The sequence below is a fragment of the Limanda limanda genome, chromosome 4, assembly GCF_963576545.1.
Source record: "Limanda limanda chromosome 4, fLimLim1.1, whole genome shotgun sequence".
NCBI lineage: Eukaryota > Metazoa > Chordata > Actinopteri > Pleuronectiformes > Pleuronectidae > Limanda > Limanda limanda.
Window position 1 is genome coordinate 703553 of NC_083639.1, and position 7297 is coordinate 710849.

Here is a 7297-nt window from a genome sequence, read left to right on the forward strand (position 1 = left end):
ATCCACACCTGTGTGGCAATGAAATCAATGAAGGCCAGGCATAGGACAGAAGACCAGTTTCTGTACTGTTGTAAAAAAAAAAAAAAGGACTGACGCTCACTGCTTGATTGTTTTTTTCTGTCTGTGTAATTCAGGAAATGTTTTTTTCGTAGCCTCACTTTTTGCCTTAACTTTGCTGGGCCGAGAAAATGTCAAACCAATAAGAGACGGCAGAGTTTGAATTGATTGAAAGTTGTCGATATTTTCTCACAGTCATACTTAAAGCAACAAGTACCATTATTAAGATTCTTCATGGAAACCAAAGACCAGCTGACACAGTATTAGCAATGTAGGAAGTAGTTGAGATAGCAAGCAGAAAGCATCATCTTTGGTTTTACAGGTGAATTAAATAATGCTACCAAAGCTTCTCGTGGTGAGGTGGAAATGCGTCAGTGCTTCACTGACTTAATAAAAATTGGGATAATTTGCGAAGTACATTTCTATTTTTGTGTGGTTGCATAGTGCTTTTTCACGATGCCATTAGTGTACAGTTTTGTTTTAGTTTTTTAAACAATGTAAAATTTTTCTTTTTTGTAACACTGCCTGTGTGAATGGTGAAACCCTGCCAGCATTTTTTTTTAAATCTGAGACAAGGTCTTTTCAAGATGTTTTGACTGGTAAACAAAATCACTACCATGAAATTCCTACACAACATGCAGCAGGTTCATCATTCCAAAGACTGTCTCTTATCTCCTTGTTGATATAAAATGAAAACACATCAGTGGTACACATTTTTACACCTTTTTTTTTAGCTTCTCTTTAGAACAACTGGTTGCTTTCATAATGTACTGCATGTGTAAATAAGCCTGTTTTGTAGCCTGTAACTCCGCCTGATTCATAAACTGTGATTGTTGACAAAATATTTGTGGCCTGTCTACGTCTGCTTTAGCTCATTTGGTTCAAGAACTGACGCATTTAAACATTTGAAATACACATAATTCTCTAAACCAGTTGAACAAAGAGATTTTTTTAATTAACTGTTATAAAATGCATAGCTGGGACCAGTGAGGCAATCAGTAGCTTACACATACAAATCAAAACAAGGAACAGAGGAAATAACAAACAGACGAAAGAAACTGTGTGTGTGTGTCTGTGTTTGTGTGTGTGTGAGTTTGTGTGTGTGTGTGTTCAGGAGATGGCACAAGATGTCGCCAGTGAGCAGAATCCCGGCTCTTGAGTGATGTGATCACATCATCACCCACTTGCTCCAAACACAATGGCACTTCAGATTTCCCCCAAAACATGTCTGCCTGTATTTATAGAATTCTGACCACAAGGTTTTTAGGAACACAATTTCCTATTTCTGGCACCTTCTATATTACTCTGGTAGCACTATTCTCAACAAAGGCCTGAGGACACCACTAAGATGTATGATGATTGCACAATTTTTTTTAAACTAATTTCTAATATATATATGTATCTCAGTCCCTCAAGGCTGCATACCTTGATATTTGATGGATTTGAAAGACAATCACCACTGCAGATCCTGACCCTACTTATCTCCCAAATTAAATTATGGTTATCAATTTGACAGACAGACGACAAACAGGCAGGTATCACCAATTACAATACACCCGTCTTCAAAACAGACATTTGAACTTGATAATCATTCTCAAAATTCGATATAAACATATGAAGCAGCAGTTTAATGCTGAAATAAGAAAATTCTATGTTTTCCGTCATGGTTTCTATTGAAATGCAAATAGTTATTTTGACTAAGGCTGGGACGGGTCACAGCCAACACAGCAAAGGGCTGTAGTTTGAATGAACATAGGGAAAAAAGAAAATTTTCTATTCAAAACATACCATTGGTGATGTGCTTCGGTGAGGTCAGTGCAGTAATGATTCCTGGGTCGTATATACGAACATACACAGATTGACATTGAACCCATCTGTAGAGTCAGACCGGCTGAAAACATCCTTTAGTCTCTGCAAATGTTCAAGTTGTTAATTTGCACAAACAGCCGGGGAGATGAGATCCCATCATAAAGCGTCTCTTGAGTGGGGGAGATGTTTGGAAATGTTCATAATGGAAACAAGTTTAGCACATCTTTCCTATTCAGCCTGATTTGCAAACATTTGAATGCCCTCATCATTACGCCTGTGTGTGCCGGCCTGTGTATTTTCCTAACAGTGTAGAATGCCCTGTGATTGGGTGCTTGCTGCTCCTTTAAAAAGGTCCTAGAGACCCTGGACAGGAGGACATCATTTCAAAAGAAGGGAACCGCAGCGCTAACATGGCGAAGAAGGCTTTCACGTTTCTGATTCTCACAGGTCTCATCAACGGGGTCGTCTGTGTCCTCTTTGGAAGAAATATTCATGTCTCCACAAAAATGTCTTGGTCAGAAGCCAGAGACTATTGCAGAAAGGATCACACGGATCTGTCTTCAGTCTACAGCTCAGCTGAAGATGAGGAACTCCCCACAATCGAACACGAGCAAGGGCCTCCTTTTGTCTGGATAGGTCTCTACAAAGATGCCGGTGGTACCTGGAAGTGGTCTGGAGGGGGAACTGCATCATACTTCAACTGGTCAACAGACAGAGCTGGAGAAGACGGCAGTTGGGCTGTACGCAGTAAGAAAGGCTGGGACACCAAAAAATGTGAGAATACCAGATTGGGGTTCTACTGTTTTCAGAGCAGCCTGGTTTTTGTGGAGGAAAAGAAAACATGGGAGGAGGCAATGGAGCACTGTCGCCAACAGAGCAGAGACCTGGTCAGCCTGACCACCTCCACTGCTCTGATTAAAACCCTGCAGATCAGCAGGAAAGCCCACACAGACCACGTGTGGACCGGCCTGCGCTATCTGGCTGGCAGCTGGCTGTGGGTGAACGGGAGCGGCACAGAGAACCAGGCCTGGAGCCAAGGGGAGATGCCGCAGTGCCCCATAAGGAGTGACCACTGTGGGGCACTCTCACTGGAGACTCAGCGCTGGGTCGGTCGGGACTGTGCGGAAAAAATCAACTTTGTCTGCTATTAAAATACTCATTACTAAGGTACACATATGTATAACCGACCATACTATATATTTTAACAAGGTATGTGAGTTGTATGTACTTTTCTTTCAAGATCATAGATCATGTTTTTGTACATTAACTTAATGCTTGTATTTGCCACTTGATAATGAAAGTAATCAATGCAGTATGAGGTAAATATAGGATATTAATAAAACACTTAATTTACAATCGCTTTTGCTATAATATAAACCTGACCTAGTACTCAATAATACTAATACTAGTCAACGTCTTTACAAATACATTACGAACTGAAAATATTGTAACATGGTTTTGATTCAACTGCAATTTAATAGTATGCATGTTATTGGTAAATTATTTGATAAAAATGCTTTAGTTAAACAGTTTTATTCTGGGCCACTGCCTGTTTATCACTCATGTGATGTACATTTCTATCCAAAGTAATTTCATTGAATGAGTTTACTAATCATTAGTGCAAATAAATCTTAAATATACATTAAAGCCGCTATGTGTGTTTGTATTAAGATAAAGTGAGTAGCAGGGAATAAAAAAACTCACATCACAGGTTGAATGACTGATCAGTGATCTCACTGATTGATATCACACCTCATACAAGCTGTTTGTCTGTCTGTGAGCAGGATGATTCAAATAATGCAGAGATCTTTATGAAAAATACATATAATATCTATGAACAGGTGGAATTTGGTGCAGATCCGCATATTGATACAGATTTTGTCAGTCAAATCAATGTATTTTTAGGAGGGTGTTACTTTCCGGTATCAAATATTCCAAATGTGTGTGTACATGTTATATTTATCATATCTCAATACATGAAGGTGCAATATGATGATTAAGCAGCCAATCAGGCTTGATGGAGATATATGAGCTCCTTCTTGTGTCAAAACAGAAATGCGTTGGTGCAACAACTATGTCTTAACAACAAAGTGGCAGCACAGAGAGCAGTTGTTGATACTGTTGCTGACAGTAATGGTCCCCATTGTCAAAGAGGCAATGACCTAGGGGCTCCTGATGGCCGTGAAGAATCTGCCACACAGCGCCCGGTCAAAAGGTCACCTGTCATCCTGCGTGTGGATAATCTTGGAGAGGGGGTATGCGTGTGAAATGCATGACACTGTGAGTATGTGTGTGCATGCTCGTGTGACCTTTTTCCACCCTTGTTAAGACTCTGACATGCCTGGTGAGACGGTTCACTCACCAAGCCCGGTGGAATAGAGGCTGCCACTGTCTGTGCAGCTGCCTTAAAGCCGAGCAGGAGCAAAGGTCAGCATGCCGTTTGCTGATAGCAGCTCGGCAATGACTCCGGTCGAGACCATAATTCCTGCAACAAGTGTATGGAATGTCGATGCTTTTACTGTGCATCAATGTTGCATCTCTCATTTGTGGAAAAAAAAATGTCAGGGCTACAGTTTATACTCTCCGTGTCTCAGTGATTCAACATTGACGTACATTTACTACTCATACACAAATTTAGGAGCCATTTTCGGTTCAGTGTCTTGCTCATGTGGTCAGGAGGAGGCAGCATTTCTACCACCACTGACCCCCTCCTACCATCAGAGCAACAGCCACCAAACAAAACATCTCCATCAGATGGAAATGATCCAGTGCTTCTCCCAGTAAATCCCATGCGTGTTGCTTTCAAATACATGTATGCATGTTGTAGTAGTAGCAGGGTAAAAGTACAAAAGCTCATGACTACAAAGTACTTGATAAGATAAGATAAGTGCTGCTCGTTGAGGGAACTGCTGGGTTTCTTGATAATATTGCAAGGTCTCAACCTTCCTATGTGAAAGGCCTTGATATTTTGTGCAATGCAAATTAAACTGAATTGGACGAAAAGATAAGATGAGATAATCATGAATTAATCATTTTACAGGTAAAGCGGGCGTGTCATAGCAGCAAATGGAAATAAAAATAAGTAATAAACATGTAAACATGCAATACCAACACAATATATACAATGTACTAAGTGTAGCTAGGATTAGACTAAGAAAATGTGTATTGCATAGTTGAAATGAAATGTATTTAAACATGAGTTGGGTAGATATAATAAAAATAGTACAAAGTAGTATATATACAAATATATATAAATGCAGAAAACAACCTGTGATGAATCATATTTAGTTTGAGTGGTTAGAGCCACTTGACCCATGTGCAAATTGTAAACACAATCGTCAACACTGTGTCTCCACCTAGTGTTGCTCACTCAACATTTCAGCTGTTAGGGTTGTAAATAGAGCAACGTTTTCTCCTGTCATGTTATTTTCCACGTAGAAAGTAGATATGTTGACATTTAAAGGTTCTGTGTGTAGAATGTAGTGATATTTGAATACCTGCCAACCCCCCCCCTAACAAACATGTATTAGAACCATAGACTGTATAGAACCTGGTAGAATTCAGTTGTCATAAAAACCCAAAGTTTGTCTAAGCAGCAGTAAGAAACACGCGTCTACTCACTTGAATGGCTTTGTCTCCAAATGGACCGAAAATAAGAAACCGTTATGATATTAAAACAGTGATGTCATCTGTCAGGCGAATTCCCGCCAAAACGTGATGACACGACGTAGCGGGCCGTTTACCGTAAGGGACCGTGGAGCGGAGCAGTGAGTCACGTCACTTACCGTAAAGAACAGTTAACGAGTGACTTGCAGACGATTAAGTGGATCAATGATGCGATTTATGGCTTTAAATGTTCCAGAATTTACAGCTGAGGTTAGTAAAAAAATAAAACAGCATCACGTGGTTCAGGTTCTGTCTTTTTATTTGTCTTTCTGTGTGTTTTTTTTAGTTTGTCAGATGTTGAGTCAGAAGATGAGTCAGCAACACATCACATCCCCTGCCTCCTCATAGGTGGTCGTGATTGTCTGGTCATCACAGAAACAGAAACAGCCTGTTTTAACCTATATAAAATCCAAGTATATATAATATCACTTCAGACACATTACTATTTACCCCATAGGATATGTCAATAGGCTTAGATCAAAGCATATTCAAATTCAATCTACTCAAATCATTTTAAACTGACAGCTGTTTAGTACAAAGTTAGCTAATATGTATTTGTAATGGTCCTTGTCAAAATGTTTATGCATTTCATATATGTGCTACTACGACTCATCTTAACTTATCACAAGCATTATAAACTGATCACAGTGTAAAAATCTGAAGACTTGTACATGTAGCAACTAGGAACATTTTTTTAGTTTTATTTTTCAAATTTAAGAAATGTTAACACAGGGTCATCAGTACAATGAAAAGTGTTGGAAAAATATAAAGAAAATGAATAAACTAAATAAAATAGAGCTCAATATAAATCAAATCAACACAACACAACTCTTCATGCAGCCAAGAGTGTGTGGATACAAGGCGAGTTCAAAGTGACAACTGAACACATTTTTACAGGTAAAGTAAACAACAATGCAATATGCAAACAGGAAGGTATCAGATGTGCAAAGGGATGTTTGGACATGGATTGAATTACGAGTTCAGAAGCCTGATGGCCTGTCGGTGATATTTTTGACCTTATTAAAACTCAACAGCTACTAGAAAGGAAAGTGGTTCCAGACCTTTTTGGCTTTTGACCTACTTAAAAGTTAAGCTACGTCAGACTCTCGGACCCATATCAGTGCAATAAATAAATAAATAAATAAGTGAAATAATACAGCTCAAAAATATAAAAATACAACCACCACACTTTAAAAGTCCACAGGGAATAAAAACACATTAAGACATTTGTTACAGTGTTTCCAAAAACAAGATGAGTGTTGTCCAAGTATAGGACTTTAGGATTTTGAGTCAGTTTAAAAAAAAAAAAAAAAATGATGAATTGATTATTTACAACCACTTATGGGTTGTGGGCAACTAACTCTGATTTTCTCTTCTTACGAATGTGGAAATGGACACATTCGTAATATTTAAGTATATCCAGAATAAGAGCATATTTAAATATACATGTTCTTTATCAGATATTCTTATTTATTCGTTTTAATCCTTGTGGCTTGATGGAACAATAAAGTGACACAGCAGTTCCCTCTGTCTATACCATTATAAGTGACGTCTAACATCCCTGCTGTGATCATTGCTCTGATATAGGTGATATACGTCGTAAAGAAACGTGTCTGCCATATTTTTCATAGTGCTGGAAACTTATATTGATATGAAAAGTATAAGCAACTAAATGTGATGTTTACTACTGGAAATTGACACATTTGTAGTATTTATGAAGGAATGCATATGTGGAAGTATATTAAGAAAAATGACAAATATACAT